Here is a 19,736-nt window from a genome sequence, read left to right on the forward strand (position 1 = left end):
CCTCCAGATCGACTGGACTTTTGCTCGGCACTCGATGCTCCCGGACTTTCTGCTGAACATCCGCTTCACCGGCCAGTTCAGACTTTCACCTGGTTCGCGACACCAGGACTTTCCACCTAGGGTTACCACCCCCTAGGACTTTTGTCTGAAGCCATCGACCTGCCAAGGCTTTCCGCATAGGGTTACCACCCCCTATGACCTAGGGTTACCACCCCCTAGGGTTTTACCTTGCCTAACCGCAGTTAGGGCTTTCCTGAAACACTCAGCAAACGCTGTCAGAAAACAAAGCACCTTAACTTTGAATCCTTTGCCATTATCAAAACTTAGGTTCGATCGTCGGATGCTTCCCGCACCAACACTATGTTGCCATAAATGCTGTCATACATCTGATTCTCATCCCCTCAAAATGCCTATCACCAGAAGGGCCTTAGTGAAAGAATCTGCCAGGTTATCTTCTGATGTAATCTTGACGACAACAACCTCTCCTCGTTTTACGATGTCTCGTATCAAGTGGTACTTGCGCTTAATGTGTTTACTTGTCTTATGGGTTCATGGTTCTTTCAAGTTTACTACTGTACCATTGTTGTCACAATAAATTGTGATAACTTTGGGTAAATCAAGAATCACATCTAAGTCCATTAAGAAGTTTCTGAGTCATACAACTTCTTTGGATGCATCAGAGGCTGCCACATACTCAGCTTCCATGGTGGAGTATGAAACACATTTCTGCTTAACCCTCCTCTATGCTATGGCTCCACCTCCCAAAGTAAACACATACCCCGAGGTTGATTTACTACTGTCCCTATCTGATTGGAAGTCTGAATCCGTGTAACCCACAGGGAGCAAATCATTTGCCTGGTAAACCAGCATATAATCTATAGTCCTTTTCAGATACTTTAATATATGCTTTACGGTAGTCCAATGTCCCGGTCCTGGGTTACTTTGATATCTACTAACCATGCCCACGGTAAAACAGATATCCGGTCTCGTACATAGCATCGCATACATTAGGCTTCCTACAGTCGAAGCATAAGGAACTGCCTTCATCTCCTCTATCTCCTTTGATGTGTTAGGACACATCTCTTTAGATAAAGGTACTCCATACCTAAAAGGTAGAAAACCTTTCTTGGAGTTTTGCATGCTAAAACGAGCTAGGATAGTATCGATTTATGAAGCTTGGGATAAGCACAATATCCTTTTCTTGCGATCCCTTATTACTTTGATCCCAAGAATATGTCCACATTCTCTCAAGCCCTTCATATCAAATTGCTTGGACATCCATACCCTTACGTCTGACAACACTTTGACATTGTTGCTAATGAGCAAAATGTCATCTACGTATAGTACAAGAAATACCACCATGTTTTCGTCACTTTTCTTGTATACACAAGACTCATCTAGACACTGAATAAATCTATAAGACTGGATCACTTTATCAAACCTAATGTTCCAAGATCTCGAAGCTTGCTTCAGTCCATAAATGGACCGATTGAGCTTACATACAAGATGCTCTTTGCCCTTCGCAATGAATCCCTCTGGTTGCTTCATATATATATTTTCTTCAAGACTTCCATTAAGGAAAGCTGTCTTGACATCCATTTGCCAAATCTCATAATCCATATGAGCAGCAATAGATAAAAGAATCAGGATAGACTTAAGCATGACTATCGGCGAAAAAATTTCCTCATAATCGATTCCCTCTTTCTGAGTATACCCCTTCGCAACAAGCCTCGCTTTAAAAGTTTCCACCTTCCCATCTGTTTCTCTTTTCCTTTTGTAGACTCATTTACATCCAATGGCTTTTACACCATTTGGTGGTTCTACAAGCCCCCAAATTTGATTAAAATGCATAGATTCTATTTCAGAGTTCATTGTAATTTGTCAAGATGCTGCATCTTTATCTTGGAGTGCTTCATCATATGTCCAGGGATCAGCTTCATGTTCACCAAGGATCAAGTCCGAAGACTCTCCCAAAAACATGAATCTATCAGGTTGCCTAACAACCCTCCTACTACGACGAGACACTACCTGTAATTGTGCATCATTTGTGACACGTGTTGCAGTTACTTGTGGTATATCCACAGCATATGATCGTGCATTGTGAATGCTATTATCTGCAGTGTGCGATCGCGCGCTGCGAGTGCTATTATCTGTACCGCACAACCGCGCGCTGTCGATTTGTTATAACTTTTAACAGCTTGGAGTTGTGCAGCATACGATGCACGTTGTAGATAGAATAATTGTGCACTGTGAAAAGTCAAATTTATTATAATGGGGAGATTTGAAAATTTTGAGGATGAGTGATGATTAATGATTTGTGTACTCTAGGTTGAGCATTGAATGAAATGGAAGGTAGGTAACCTTCATCTGTGTGGATTGGATAATTAGAATAGATTTTTGGAAGAAGATTTTTGATGTGCGCAAAAGAGGAGAATGAAGGATTCAAGTTAGGAAACCTTCATTGGTATGAGAAGTAGGATGTTGCGTTAATGAGTTAGCCTAACTTAAATATATTGTCAAACATGAAAAAAGAAGAGATTATTGATGCAATTGACCTTTGGTCAAGGTTGACAAGATGGACCAAGCTCGAGTTGAGTTTCAATGTGTAAGCAATATGTAAGTGATAAAGTGAGATGTTAAATAGGTTAAGATTGACTGAATACTTGAAAAGATATGAAAAGTTTAATTGGGGCACGGGTGACGGACGCTTGGCAGTTAGAACTCAAACATGAAGTGGGTATGAGATAGAAAGTCCAAGTGGGTAATAGAGGACCAAACACTCGGTGATAACAAAAGTCCTAGCAGATCAAGGTTGATAGGATGCTGGATAATAAGGAAGTTTCGGTAGATCAAGATTGATTGGAATACCAAGCAACAAGGAATTCTTAGCAAGTCAAAGTTGACCAGATGCCATGCAATGAGGAAGTCTAGACAAGTCAAGGTTGACCGGATGTCAAGTAATGAGGAAGTCCTGATAGGTTAAGGTTAACCAGATGTCAGATAATAATGAAGTCTAGGCAAGTCAAGGTTTATTGAATGTTAGTCAATGAGAAGTTTCAGCAGATCAAGGTTGATCATATGTTGAACAAAGAAAGTCCTGGTGGGTTGCAATTAATCAGATACCAAACAAGACAAAAATGTAACTTGGTAAGGTTGAAATAGGATTATTAGTCGATTGATAGGACATATTAATTAACCGATGAACTCTAAACCTCGAAATGAAGATTTTGAGGTGTTGTTAGGATTTTCTATAGTGACTAGGATTTTTGCTACACTAAGTAGGGTTGCTACAGTTCCGAGGTTTACTGTGAACTCTAAATCCCAAAATTTAGGTTTATTACAGTAATTTCAATAGTGACTATAATAATTTCAGGGTTTGCTACATTGACTTTAGGGGTTGCAATAGTAATTGGGTTTAGGGTTTCTGCTAAAATACTTTTGCTAATATAGTTAATCAATTGGTGGCATTGTAGCAATGAACAGAAGCTTCCCGAATCGATTTCCTAGTTCTATTGGAGGAAGCAATCGATTGGTGAGTCTCACCAATCAATTGGTAAGGTAAAAAAGAGTTGGTCTACGGATTTAAATGGTTTAATTCAATGACAATCGATTGGTGAAGTCTAGCAATCAAATACTAGGTGAAAATCAACCTAAATAGTAGTCTTATAAAAAGGATTTTGAGGAGGATTCTTGATGCTGGATCTTCAGGGGTTGAAGATGAATTGTTGCTACATCTCCCACCATCAAGAGGTAATCTAAAGTGACAAGCAAGCATCCAAAGTAAAGTTTCTCAATTGTAAAGTATTGTTGCTTTTAGTTTCATTTATATCTTTGTATTGCTTATATTTGTTTGTAATAACAAGTGTTGAAAGAGATTTCTCCGCCTTCGAAAAGTATTTGAGAAGGAGAAGGTTATAATGGTGATAGATTGCTAAGACTAGATCTTGGATTAGTCATGTTAGGAGGCGGATATCAAATAAAATTTCAGTGTTGTGCATGTAACATTAAGGTTGATTAAGTTTTCTGTTGCGCAATCAAATGACGAGCACACAATCAAGACAAAGTGATCGTAGCTATTCACCCCATCTAACTTGTACCAGTCTTAACAATTGAGTCTAATGACGTAGGAGAATCTATATAGCTGACTTCACTTAGTAGGATAAAAGATTGGTTGTTGTTGTTCTATATTAATTAACTACCCTATCGACTAAATCTATATCAATTGACTGCTAAGTTGAATAAGCTAAAATAGAAAATTTTTCTTCACAATTAGTTTGACTTGAGTTGAATCCTTTGTTGATTTAGCATGCCAGTCAATTTGGATCAACCTCAAGTTGACTAGATCATTAACTACAACTCTGACCTTGGAACATATTATTTATTTGTCAAGTCTTATGCCTAAGTAATTAAGAACCTACATAAACATTAAAGCACAAGCCACTCAACTCTCATAACTCACTTAACAGTTTATCTTTACCTACACCTTAAGGGGGAGACAACTTAATTTGATCTTTTACCATTTGCATGCTCTAGTTTGCATGTTATTACCCTAAACAACTTGGATTAGGGAAATTAAGAAATATTTTCTACATTATTACCTAACTTAAATGATTTGCCAATCATCAAAAAGATTATTGGTATACTCATGCCCCAAGTGATTATTGTTGATCGAATCATACCCTTAAAGGTTTGACTAAATGGGAAGATTATTGGTGTAATTATACTCAAGGCATTGATAATTTTGATATAATTAAAAATGGTTGACAAAAGGTTTAAAATAAGATTAATATATGTTATTATAATAATGTGAAGTATGTTGGTGCAAGAACTTGATAGGAATTGCATATACAAGTTAGAAAAGTTCAAGTGGGTGGAAGCTTGGTAGGTCTAACAAGTTTTAATAGAAGTCCAAGCGGTCCTTGGCGGGTGAAGAAGTTTTGAAAGAGTGAACTCCAAGTGAACGCGAAAAAATTCAAAGGACGTTGACAGAAGTTCAAGGAATCATTGGCAGATGATGAAGTCTCGAAAGAGTAAAACTCTTTTTAGATGAGAAAAAATCATTAAGTGTTAACAGAAACCCAAAGGTCCTTGATAGATAAAAAAATTTTAGAGAAGTAAAATTTTGGTAGACTCAAAAAAATCTAACAAATATTGGTTGGAGTTCAAGAGATTCTGGGTAGATGATCAAATCATGGAGGAGTGAACTCTTAGAAAATTTTTGAGGAACAAAAAGTTCTTGATTCAATAGGGGTTGAAGAAGATGTACATATCTATGTAAATGTTGGCTCAAAGATCCATATTGAGACCCAAATGTAGTTCAAGCTCTGAAAGCTTAGAACTTTGAAGGGTTAGAGGCCTATTGAGAAGGACTCTAGGGAAAGAAGTTTAGTTAACATAGATAAAAAAAAAAAAAAATTAAATGATGGAGATAACTTAGACAAAAAACAATCATAATTTTATTTCTAGTTTAAGATTAATTTTCATAAATTTTTAAAATTATTTTCTATAAACTAAGAATAAAACCAGAAAAATCTAAAATTCTTTCATGAATAACACGCAGCTAGTTTCAAAGAAATTGTCCAATTTTTTTTCATAAAATACTAAAAAGTCCACCAGTTTTGCCAAAATTCATACTTGTCCGAAGTCATCCTCCCTCGAGCGACGTGAGTAAACAAATCTAGTATATACAAAAGAAAAACTTGTCAAAAAAAAAAAGATCACAAACTAAACAATTTTTCGAAACTCTACTATTTTATATAATATTGCTAGTAATCCAAGTTATGCCTAGATTATGTAGACATATCCAGTGATCTAGGAGAAGTGGGAGTGTGTTTAGCATCCTTTTGCTCTCGGAAAATTTTAATAATATGTTGTAGTCCGAGGGACAACGAGAAGGAAGACAAGCTCCAGTTTTTTTCTTTGAACATCCTCTTACTTTTTTGTCTGGATCCATCACTGAATATATCTAAAATAATATGATTCAATGATATTAATATAGCCCCGGAGCCGGATGTGATGGGATGATAAAAGATAAGGTGTTCTCTTCAACAACGTGGGTTTGATTCCTACACTTGCACTCTACACCCACGATGCTTGAATTATTTATGATGCTGAAGTGTCACATTAAGAGTCATCTGTGCATCTTTATGAGAAAAAAATCTTAATGGGATTAAATTAATGCTTTTCAAGATTATTCGGATAATAAAAATTAGATATCTCAATTATAAACTAAATATACTAATATATAAAAGATAATATATATTTTTCAATAAACGGGGCGCTTAAAGATTTATGTCAAAACCAGATAATTTTAATAAAAATCCTCATATTTTTAAAAATTTACATTAAAAAATAGAAAATTTTACATGCACCCTCCTATCGTAATTTACACTTTGCATGTAATTCTTATATTCTAAATTTTATAATAAATACTAATTTATCTAATTGACCCTTATACTTTTTAAATACAAAAAAATCTAAAAATGATTATAATTCTATTAAATATAGCACGTTAAATTAGAATCTAGTATATTTTTTATCACGACTCTTTTCATCTTAATTGAATAAAAAGTATATAAGATTCTCTTTAAATAATGTTCAATTGGATGGAAAATATACTAGATTCTCTTTAAATTGTACTGAATTTAGGAAAAATTATATTAAGTAGGAAAAATCGTATTCAAATTGATAGAAAATATACTCGATTCTAATTTAAATTATTGAATTTAAGAGGAAGTATACTAATTTTTAAATTTTTTGTACCTAAAAATTATGAGGGGTAATTAAGTAATGATGTTTGCACGAAGGAGTTGAAGTAAATACAATTTTGTATACAGGAAGTGAAAATATTTTTTTTTAATATGAGGACTGCATGTAAAATTGAAATTGTGATTGAGGAGTTTTCTCCCCTTTACTCTAATTTTATTAAATTTATCAAATTAAAATTTTAAATAAATTTAATTCGATCCATTATTTTAAATAATATATGAAATAATAACACTTTTTATTTATACGTATATTCTAATTTTCAAAAGAAAAACTAATGATAAGAACCGTCTTAACTTAATACAATAAAATAAATTAAAATAAAGTTATAATTTAAAATAACTTACACAAAGATATGAGCAACACATACACTTCCAAAATAAAAGCTATAATTTAAAATAACTTACATGAAAGTAGGAGCATACAATTCCAAAATTTTCAATTATTCATCGTAGCATATTTTGTAGCAATAAAACCTACAAAAATGTAAAAAGAAAAAGTAATACTTTAATCATTATAATATAATTAGTAAGATAAAAAATAAATTAAAAAAACATTATTTACTAATTTATTTATTATGTTTATTCATTTTAAGTTGTACTTAATATTTTTGTATAATTTCAAATTCATCAATTCACCATTAAAAGTTTGAATCTCTTTTTTTTTAATATAAATTAGTAATAAATTAACCAAAAAATTATAATAGTTTTCTATCTTATTTTACAATCGCATCTTGACCATCTTCATAGATGAAAATATACTTTTTGTGGTTACAAAGTAGATTAGATGAGTCAAAAATAAGTCAATCAATCAATCCATAAGATAGTAATTTTTTTTAAAATTTTCAATAATAATTGACACAATTCTGAAAGGGTTGACACATTCTAAAAAATACAAATTGCGCTGAATCGATCTCAAAACACTCCAACAGCTACTTTGTATGCAACTTTTATTGACTTGTAAAATCATCAAGATAAAACTTTTCAACAAGTTTACAAATATAATTGATATTAAATGATTTGTATATATCCATCCAGGCCCGGACCTTTAATAGAAGTTGTGAGGCAAGTGCCTCGGGCCCCCAAATTTCAGGGGCACCAAAATTTTAAAAAAAAAATAAATATATATAATATATATATATATCTCGAGGAATATATATATGATATATCATGCGCGACGTGCACAGTGCGCCACTGTGCACATCGCGCAGGATATTAGCTTTAAATTTTTTTTCTTTTTAATTATTTTTTAAAATTTTGAATTAAAAAAATAATTAAAATATTTTTTTAAGATTTTATTTTAGGGTTGAGGCTTTTCTATTGGGTTATAATTTATAAGCTATTTTTATTTTTAAGATTTTAATTCTAGGGTTCAGACTTTCCAGTTGAGTTATAGTATTTTGTAAAAAAAAAAAAAATTTAAAAATAAATTTAAGTATTTATGGAGTATTGTAATGTGTTTAAGGGATGTATTCATGGCTTAGGGATATATAAAAGAAAATATTGGTTTTTTTTTTAAATTCAAAGTCTAGTAGATTTTGTCTGTTATTATTTTTTTAAAAAAAATTGAATTAAAAAAATTAATTAAAATATTCTTTTAAAATTTTATTTTAGGGGTGATGTTTCTCAATTGGGTTATAATTTTTAAGCTATTTTTTTTTAAAGATTTTATTTCTAGGGTTTAGACTTTCTAGTTGGATTATAGTATTTAGTAAAAAGAAAAATTGAAAATGAAATAAATTTAAATATTTATGGAGTATTGTAATATGTTTAGGGGATATATTTATGTATTATGGATTTATCTAAAGAAGTATTAATTTTTTTAATTCAAATTTAAAAAAAAATTAAAAAAAATCTGATATGCGCAGCATATCAACACTAGTCTACGAATTTAAAAAAAAAATGTCCTGTTGTTATTTTAATTTAATTTTATTTTTAATTTCCTTGCCGGCTTGTTTTAATTTAATTTAATTTTTAATTTCTTTGCCGGCTTGCCCTAAACGCTGTCGGCTGTTGCTTCTCCTCTCCGCATATCAGTTCGCCCCTTGGCCAAACGGCAGCAGAACTCCGTCGTTTTGCCATCAGCTCTACCTTTTTGACTTACGTCACTGTTCCTGTTTCCATCGGCGACTCAACGACGGTTGATTCATCTTCCGCTCACCTTGACGGCTTGTCCTCCCCCGCAGTTTGCGCCAATCAAATTTAAAGATTCCAGTGGTGTGATCTGAGTTGCAGTTACTTAATCGCTCGCACTGTTCTTGATCATCTCTTCTCCTGCTTCTTAAGATCGGTGACTTGTGACTTGTGACTTTGAGGGCACCATTTTTTTGTACTCGCCTCAGGCCCCAAAATCACAGGTCCGGCACTGTATCCATCTCTTGGATCTAAAGCTGAGCTGTGCCAGAATAATTTTATTATTTTTTCATGAAATCGATAATTTATCTCTTGGAATATTGAATATACATGGTGCCAGTGAATATATCAATTCTATAATAATGCTCTAAGGTTAACATTATTTCATTTATTCAGTCACCCTCTACCTAATCGACGAGGAGATTACATGCCTGGTACATCTGTTGGACGTTGAGAGGAGACGAAGGGGCGTTGCTTCCCCTTCATCTCCCCTTTGTGCAAACGTCAAGGAGACGAAGGGGCGTCCTTTCCCCCTCGTCTTCCTCTTTCGTCTTATAAAAGGCGTCCAAGGTAATCAAAGAGGTAACGAGAAGGAAAAGGGAAGGTGATCAGAGAGGGCTTAAGAGCAGAAGCTCTGGAGGTGAATAGAGAAGCAAAGCAGAACATCTGGGATTTGGTTCGTGAAAGATTTCGAGGAAGTTCCGAGTGGTGATCTTCTCGGCGATAGAAGCAGTCTTCTCGGCGACATCTTCAGCGAGTTCTTCAGGAGATCAATGTAAGTCATTTAAAATTAGTTTCTGTTTTCGTTTCATGCTATATGGATCAACAATGGTATCAGAGCCAAAATTATGGTTCTATAAGCATGAAATTAACTGTGAAATGGCGACATTGCGATTTCACAATAATCGTCAATGCTGTCGAAGTCGCGATTTCCTCCCGGACATATGACGACAGAGGAGCCCCGACGATCACGTTAAAATATCGATGGAATTCGGCTGCGGGACGCCTCGTGTTTATCTCGAGAAAGCTCACGTTTTTTTTTCTTTCTATCGAGAAGAAGATGAACAGTACCTACTCTTCATCCGTCAATTGAATTGAATCAATTCGATTCAATTGAATCGATTGAAATTAATTTCAATCGATTCGAAATCGGAGCGAACAATGCTTCAGTTTTTGACGAAGTATAGTGCTTAATCGATTCATGAATCGATTGAAAAAAAACGAGAAGCACAGTGCACAGTTTAATTCGTTCTTTTCAATACATAAGACTTCAATTAAACCAGTGCAGGTGTAAAACTTTAATTAAATATACTTATTAATTAATTAAATACATAAGGAAATATATTATTAATTAATAAATAGATATTTAATTAATTTATAGTTCAATTTACTGAAAATTGAACCAACCCACTTGTCCAATCGAATCCAGGTCTGGTTTAAATTATTAGTTGATTTAAATAGACTAGTTCGATTCAATAATACCTAGATCTGGTTCAAATTATTTGTTAGTTTAACCAGTTCAGTTTATTATTGAATTAATTGGGGTGATCTTGATTATAGAAGTTGGCCTGATCAAATATGACCAGATTAGTTCTATTGTGTCATATTTGATCAAAAAGATTAGATTTGTTCTGATGGGTCAGACTTAATCCAATGAGCAATTGGACGAATCAAACGGACCTAAGTTTGATAAATAAGCCTGAGATTGACTCAAATGGGCTTAAACAATAACAAAATATAGGTCAGAAATCCCTGTCCAATTAGATTAGTTCTAATGAGGACAATAGACTAAGCTTAAGATCCGGACTCTTGATCGACCGGTCTATTGGGTCAGTCGACTTAAACTCCTGAAAATCGAGAAGATTTGTTTTTTCTTGATTTATAATGATGGTTTTATGCATGTATAAATTGAATTAAACTGGTTTTGTACCGGTTAGTCGATTTTGTATTGACTTATTTAAATTCAATTTTTTAGATGACACGGACTATTACCACATTGACTCGTCACGAAGTGATAGAGTATAAGTTTGTTTATGGAGTCAACGGACATGTTAGAAGGCTTGATAGACTATTCTGGAAACTTGAGCAAGAAGAGTTTCCAGTCCTGGACAATTATAGGATATGGGCATTGATGCATTTATTGCCAGAGTATCCTAGGGTGATAGCAGATTATGTATGGGGGCGTCATGAAAGACGCGTCACATATTCAGAACTGTGTGAGGAACTGCTTCACCATATGGGTAAAGAAGAGCCTGAAGAGTCTGAAGAGGACCAAGAAATATTTAAGGAAGATCTAGAAATGGATCCGATGGAGAATCCTGAAGCTGCCCCATCTGAGATTATCCCAAATAAGTCCAGGTTAATAAGGATAATGTTGGTCGTTACTCTAGCATTTATCCTAGTGGGAGTAGTGTCGGCCTATCTAGTTTATTAGTGTTTTGTTTATTGTCGTTATGTACGAACAATGTTAGCTCATTTAGTGTTTGAGTCATGTAATAATTTCTGTCATTATGTATGAACAGAATTATATAATGAAAAGTTATGTTATATGTTAACTAACTTACTCATGATTAGTTCATGTGAATATGATTAGTTCATATATCCATATGATTAGTTCATATGAAAAAAAATGATTAGTTCATTTTAATAATGATTCATTCATTAGATGGGATGTGTAATATGATTGATTAATGTTGATTAGATTAGAACATACAAATGATGAGTGGAAACAATGTTATCACTTGATTTTGTAAACTAATTCTAATTTACACTGAGTCAATAAATAATTGCACATATATGAATTACACTGAAATAATAAATAATGTATTTATTTATGTAAATCATGGTAAGTAAAAACATCATAGCTGAACTCAATAAGGGTGAGAAATTATATGAGGATAACTACAAAATCTGGCACCTCAAGATACAATACGTTCTTGAGGAACAAGAAGTTCTAGAGGTTGTAAATCAAATCATGGAAGAACCAGCTGATGGTTCTACAGCATAGCACAGACGTGACCTTGATGCCTATAAGGCATGAAAAAGGAAAGACTCCATTACTATGGGTATATTGATTAGTTCAATGGTGGATGACCTGGTATTTGAGTATGAGTCATTACCATCGGCTCATGCTGTCTGGGTAGCCTTTAAAGAGAAGTATAGTGGAGTAAGTCTCATTAAGCTCCGTTAGCTAACAATTAAGTTTGATAGCTGTAAAAAACACTCGAATGTTACCATGGGCCAACATTTCAGGGAGATAGATAACATGATTCGAGAGCTTAAGATTGCTGGTCATGTGTTGACTGATAAACAACAGGTTCAAGCAGTTATCCGTTCCCTTCCTGATTCTTGGGAAACGATGAAACAGAATCTGACCCACAGTGAGAGTATCAAGACTTTCACCGATGTCTCATGCCATGTTGAACTTGAGGTGGAGAGGATTGAATCCACAAGGATTTCTAGTCAAGCTTTTGTAGTTGAAGGTTCTGGTTCCAAGAATAAGAAAAGATGGTTTAAGAAAGGAAAGGGAAAAGGAAATGAGGCTATTGCTGTTGCTGTAAAAAACCAAATCAAGAAGAAAGGAAAGAGATATGGACAAAGACCTATGAGCAAGTTGACCTGCTTCAACTGTGGCAAGAAGGGTCATTTTGCTCGGGATTGTACTGAGCCTAAAAAGGTAGATCCATTGTTATCTTCTTTCCATGAGCAATATATTGCAAGTACAGTATTGTTAGCTGATTCGTATCGTTTGTGGATTATAGATTTAGGAGCAACGAATCACATAGCATGTGATCGAGCTACATATGTGGAGTACCGTCGGGTACCAGCTGGCAACAAATAGATATATGTAGGAAATAATGCAAGAATTGAAGTCAAAGAAATTGACACTTGCAAGCTCAACCTACGTGGTGGGTGTACCTTGTTTCTACATGATATCCTATATGCTCCTGAGATTCGACAGAATATGGTTTTCGTCATTTATCTTCTTGATTTAGGTTATAATGTAAATTTTTATAGCCATTGCGTGGAACTTCTGTTGGATTTTTTGGACCGCAAAAATCGCTATTTGCGTTGCGGAAACCCCGAAACCCCCATCCACCGGATCCGTGCGAAGATTAAAATTTTGAAAACATTACATGTACGAGTTTCTAACTTAGATTTACACTAAATCTACAAAGGAGAAGATCTTTACCCTTGATGGGAAGCCCTTCGCGTATCCCGCTCGTCCTCGGTTCGCCGGATCTCGAAAGTGTCAAAGTAGACACTTCTCTATGTGTATCCACACAAGCAAGAGATGGAGAAGAACCTCTAAGGATGTGCTAGCAACCTTAGAGATCAGTAATGGAGGAGAGGGAGAGAAAGAAGAAAACTAGAGAGGAAGAAGATGATGGAGTTACTCACACAAGTACATATGGACAATGTCAAATAATTTTTCTCTAATAAATCTCTCTTTATCAACAAATATTAAAATAATAGTCATTTATTCCCTTTTTGACCCATCTCGAGATTCATCCACAATAAGATACTACTTCACATTACCAATTTCTTTTGTGATGAACCTTTGAATTCTATTTGCATAGACAATAAAATCTTCTTCTGAATTTGAGAAGTATAAGAAGCATTTTGAAGTGCATTTTCTACAACAATAGATCTTACATCATCGTTATAAAAAGTTGTGTGTTTTATTATTTCTATAAAATTGCTACGATTATGTGATTCCAAGATTCATCACAACCTAAAAAAGCTAAACCTTGGAATGTAAATAACTTTGTAGCATCAATTGAAACTTTAAGTCGTAAATAATTTTTTACAACTAACTCAAAAGATTGTTTGCCCATAATAATATCAATATGTTGCAATGAGTTCATCAAATTGTGGAAACTTTTCACAACCTTTTGTGTAGAGAATTAGGACCAATCCTTTCATGAATAAACAATGAACAATTTTTACCACTATTCACTTTTTTCCAAGATTGAAATTCATCAATAATAAACTCATTCAACCCAAAATGTCTGTTTGTCTTAATAAAAGGAAAACATGTAAGACAATAAGCTACATTTTTTCTCAGAGAATATTCTAACCAATCATAAAATAATTTATACAAAGCAAGTAAAAAAAATCTTTTGATTTTTGTCAATAGATTTAGGAGACTTATTTGAGATTACTTAATAAAGACCGACAATCAAATAAGCACACCTAATTTCATCTCTTTTCTTAGATGGATAACTCCTTATGGATTTATGTAAAACAGAATCCTGTTCAATAACAATATTATTATCTTATCAATATTTTGAAACTTAGTTGGAGAAGGTTCTATAGTTGGAGCTTTATCTTTAAAAAGAATATGAACCTTGGATTGAATATTGTCGTGAACAATATTAGAAGAGCTATATTATCAAGTTTTTTTACTCATATTTTTGTTTATAATCTAGGTATCCAGCTTTTACAATTCAACTAATCTTGGAGGTGACTGGTCTAATCCTATAGAAGTTTTCCACCAGCCACTAAGTTAAATCAAAAAGTGCAGATGGATTAACATAAAATAACAAAAATAAAAAGAACAAAAGATTTACTTGGTTACAACCTAGGTGATTGCTAATTCAAGGTAGTTAAAAACTCACTAAAGATCTCCTTCGTTGAAGGCCGAGAAGCCTCTTACATACTTTAAAATCTCAGAAATAGCTAGGAAGATTAGTACAGTGATTTTTGATCAATTTCTATCTCCAAGAGATAACATCTTGAAAAAAGTTATCATTGCTTGGAGGTGCCTCCAAGGGGATTCAGGCCGCCTCCAAGAGGATAGAAGTTTATCCTCTTTACAATGGTCATTATAATAATGGTTATCTAATGACTCTCTGCACTTGAGGCATGAGGGCGCCTCTAGCTTCCTTGAGGCACCACCATCAAGAGGCGTGAGGGCCCCTCCAAGCTGCTGTATGGCGCCTTCTTCAAATAGGCACAATGGCACCTTCAGCTTCCTTTAGGGGTGCCTCCAATAAAGGTGCGAGGTTACCTTCAACTTCCTTTAGGGTGCCTCCAATAAAGGCACTAGGGTGCCTCTAATAAAGGAGTGAGAGCACCTCCAATCCACTTGGAGGCGCCTCGAGTACTATTCATCCAAGAACGAACATCTTGAATCACTTTCCAATCGCTTAGGTGATGCTCCGATCATCCAGAGTTGAGCTTACCTGAACCCAACTCTGATCTTCTCCTCGAGCAAACTTCCTTCCTGACTTCTCGTCCCTCGAATGCTCTACGCGCATCCTTCTCATCCACCGGTATACTCTTCCACAGCTTTTCATCCCTCGAATGCATCGAGCTTGTCGACTTGTTTCCCGTGTCATCCTTCTCCCTCACTACATCTTTTACTCGATTTCTTATATTCCTAAGTCCCTGCACACTCAAACACAAGTCATCAAAACTACAAGACCTAACTTAACTCGGTTGACCACATCAAAACTAACTAGGGGTACTTAGAATCTCTCCCTTTTTAATGTATATCAACCTAAGTTAAGTTAGGACAAATTGTAAAATACCAAAAATATTTATATGGATTAAATTGATTAACATTTGGACATACTTGAATTTATTTAGGAAAAATAAATTTAATTTGATGAGGAATTTAGAGGGAAATAGTTTTATATGAATTTATAGAATTTTCTAGTTTTTTTTTAGAATTTTAAAATGAATGTTAGATATTTCATAGGAATAAATGGGTTAGGTTTTTCTAAAGCCTATTTTGAGTACATATTTAAGTAGGGAGTTGATTGACTTAAAGTTTTATTACAAAACTTAAGTTTATTTTCCTTCTCTCCCACACCTCGTCTCCTTGTTGCAAGTCCGCGCTGTGCCTCGCCGCGTCGACCAATCCGACGATGTCGTTGTGATGAGTAGCTGGCTCTGCATCCATCCCCTCCCCCCGATGCCTCGGTTGGCCATAGTTCTGTCCAAGCACCACATGATTACGACCTTTCGGTTGTCGCTGCCCTTCTCCACTCCCTCTCTTGTTCGCGCGAGTGTCTGCCATGGCCGCCGCCTCCCGCACCACCAGAGGATGTCATGGATAGCCGCGGCTATGTTCCAAGGTCCTTGACGTGAACAATCAAAGGCTTTCCACCGGCGATTGACGAGCACAATTGTGTGCCACACCACTGTTCCGTCGTTGTTTTCCCTTCCCATCTACTGTTTTCGCCGGTGTCACCACCATCCACCTGCCAACGGCAGGTCCACGTGGATCATCTCCGACCTCTACGTAGGTAATTTCCCTTGTTGAGATGTACTCCAAGTGCCTCCTCCTCGACGACACCCATCAAGTGCTCGAAGATATGCCTGTGAGCGATAAGGTGTCATACAATTCCCATATCTCTAGTTATGTACGTCGTGGAGATGTGAATATATCCCGTTCGGTGTTCGAAGAAATTTCACATTCACATGACTGACGACCGACTGTCGCCCCTTTCTAGCGATACACCGAGGTAAGAGAAATTTAATTGATTAATTTAGAATTTGCTAATTTAATTAATTTGATAATTAACTAATTAGTCCATGATTAATTTAAAGTTTAACTAATTAATGAATTAGGTAGTTAGTTATTTAATTAGTTAAGTATGTTAATTGATTTAATCAGTATTATTACATTAAGTTTGAGTGAAGCTTGAATAATTAGAAGTTACTTGATCTGGCCATTTAATGAACAAGTTAATTTAATTTAATAGTGGATTAAATTAATTAACTTAGTAGTAATGAAGTTATTAATCAAATTGACAACTGATTTGAATATCAATTAAGAGTTGTCTTACTAATTAATTATTAATCAATGGAGTTACGGAACATATGGGTAGATTGATCGGTACACATATTATAGATACTTACATTTGTTTCGTATCATATGCTTGTAGGATTCTAGCTCGAGGCAAATCCTTTGACTTGAAGATAGGATGATCAATAGTTGAGATAGGTAGATCCTGCTTATCTTCTTGATAGCCTTAATTATAGTATATGATTGTTTATTGCCATGTTTAATGAGGTCACAGTTACTCGCTTACCTTAAGTTTGTCTTATATCACTCCTGAGTTTGATACCTTATTGTTTATCCTTATATATTGACCTATTATGATAGCTATGCAGTTATGTTTGATACTCATGATTGTGTTTATAGATATGCATGATATTACCATACTATAGTGTAGGACGTTGGATATTCCGCTAGATGATTTGAGTTTGTATTTATTGCTTGGATGATCATATCGTAGTATAGGATATCGAGTATTTTACTAAACCTTTGTTTGTTATTTCATAGCATGGTACAGTATTTTGAGTGTCCTACTAGACCCTTGGTTACTATATTCTGTCGATCATTGTCTCCCATTCGTGGTTGAGAGAGTTGTATGTGACCATTAGTATATCCTGTCGACCATTGCCTCACATTCATAGTTGAGAGAGTCATCAGCAACCGTTGGTTTATCCTGTCGACCATTGCCTCACATTTATGATTGAGAGGGCCGTCAGCAGCCATTGGTATATCTTGTCGACCATTGCCTCCCATTCATGGTTGAGAGAGCCGTCAGCGACTGTTAGTATATTTTGTCGACCATTGTCTTCCATTCATGATTGAGAGAGTTGTCAGTAACCGTTAGTATATCCTGTCGATTATTGTCTTCTATTCATGGTTGAGAGAGTTGTCAGCGACCATTAGTATATCTTGTCGACCATTGTCTTCCACTCGTAGTTGAGAAAGTCGTCAATAACTGTTAATATATCTTATCAACCATTATCTCCCATTCGTGGTTGAGAGATTCGTCAGCAACCGTTAGTATATCCTGTCGATTATTGTCTTCTATTCATGGTTGAGAGAGTTGTCAGCGACCGTTAGTGTATCTTGTCTTCCATACGTAGTTAAGAGGCTCGTTAGTGATCGTTGGTATATACCATGCGGGACCATCTATGGTAAAGCGTTCTTCTACAGGCAGTGACTAGTAGCATACCCTGACTACCCATGGGACCATCCGTGGTAGAGTGTTCTCCCGTAGTCAATGATAGGAGGGTCAGATAGCTACCTCATCCTATTCGCCCATGGGACCATCCGTGTTAGAGCGTTTTCCCGCGGACAGTGACTAGTCATTTACCCTAATTACCCACAGGATCATCCATGGTAGAGTATTTTTCCTGCAGTCAGTATTTGTTATGTGCTTGCTATATATTGGTCATGTACGTATTTGTTAGTGCAGGTTTGGATGTACTATATTACTCTCGATTTGTTGGTTATACTTAGTTGAGTAGGTTAATGAAGTGCTATATTATTGATTATACTTTTGGTTAACTAGTGATTATGTTGGGACACTTACGTTGGTTTAAGTATTTTACCTGAGACTGCATCATTTCATCTCCTAATAGTATATTATTCATGCACTATTTTTTTCTACCCACTGAGTTCTTGTACTCACTACCCCTTTCTTTTCTTTTGACTTTCAGGTTAGCAGATAGAGGAGGTATTATGTCACTCAGAGGTCCTGGCTACCGGTCCCACTCGAGTTGGATTTCTGTTTCAGTTGTTCAAGTTGTTTTATTCTTCTGTTCCGCTGCTACTATTTATGTTTTCTTTACTTTATCAAATCGATAAAGTTTTATAAAAATTGTATAACTCTTTTGGTTAGTTTAATATGAGATCATGTTCACATATACATACATGCATTGTTATTTGTAACTTGGTGTTATTATATTACATTGGTGTTTTATGTTGGCTTGAATTGGTTCGATATCGTATTTCCTATATTGTCATTAGGGGGTATGATCCAATTTGATGACAAGTATACCCTCAGGGCGTGACACAAACAATAAAATACTTTTAAAAAATAAATTTATAATTTATTAGAAGTAACAAATTTGCAATAAGTAAAACTAAAGTACATAAAATTTTATACTAAGTACCTCCCCTTAACTTAATCCCTCCCGTCCTTTTTTTATCACAAAAAAATTATTAGGGAAAAATATGAAAAATAAGTAAAAAAATATTGGGAAATATTATTGGGATTTTCATTAGAATTTTCAGGAATATGTCATTTTACTAAAATTCAATTTTCAAAAAGAATATTTTTTATCAATTAAACATTAATTTTAGAAAAACAATAATTTAAAAATTATTTTTATATATAAAAAAATTCTAAAAATTTATTTCATGGTCAAACAAAAACAATCAAATCAGGAGAAAAATTTTCATGACAAACAAATTTTTATTTTGAAGAAAAATAATATTTTTGTACAAAAATAATCATTTTTTAATTTAAATGATTAAAAAAATAGATTTAGATTCCTAAAAGTATGATTAATTTTTCTCAACATTCAAAATATAATATTCCTTAGCTGAAAAATAAGGTTTCTTAAAATTTATCTCTAAAAAAAATTTAAAAATTAAAATTACATTTTTAGATAAAAAAATTCATAAAAATCATATATTATCAAAAAATCTCAAAAAGTTTTATTCTAATAGAAAACCTAATTATTTATCACATAAAAATTAAGTTTTTTAAAAATAATTTTTTTAAATAATTTTTAATTTTAAAAGTCAGATTTTTGTTAGAAAATTTATAAAAAATAATATAACTTTCAAAAAAAATTTGAAATTTTTCATAGAAAATAATTTGGATAAAAAATATAAATAGAAGGTTTCTAAATTTATTTTTTCTAAAAATTCAAAACAATTTATAATTCTAACACACATGAAATGAATTTAACAATTTAGTACATATTTTGGTATTCAAAATAAATTCCTACCTATTGGATTTATCAAGTATTTTCTAGAAATATTACTCCTGGAAACTTTTGCAATTTGTTCCTATGGTT

General features: G+C 34.1%; 1 long non-coding RNA gene across 2 annotated transcripts; it reads left to right on the top strand.

The window, feature by feature from the left end:
* The first annotated feature begins 15,693 nt into the window (after positions 1 to 15,693).
* Positions 15,694 to 18,643, top strand: LOC122039622. 2 transcript variants are annotated; one of them, XR_006128275.1, is made up of 3 exons: positions 15,700 to 16,372; positions 16,796 to 16,854; positions 18,369 to 18,643. It is a non-coding gene; the product is annotated as an uncharacterized LOC122039622 (long non-coding RNA). The 2 variants fall into 2 exon arrangements; XR_006128276.1 differs by lacking the exon at positions 16,796 to 16,854 and having other exon boundaries at positions 15,694 to 16,372.
* The last annotated feature ends 1,093 nt before the right edge of the window (positions 18,644 to 19,736 follow it).

Source organism: Zingiber officinale, chromosome 2A (genome assembly GCF_018446385.1).
Source record: "Zingiber officinale cultivar Zhangliang chromosome 2A, Zo_v1.1, whole genome shotgun sequence".
NCBI classification, from domain to species: domain Eukaryota; kingdom Viridiplantae; phylum Streptophyta; class Magnoliopsida; order Zingiberales; family Zingiberaceae; genus Zingiber; species Zingiber officinale.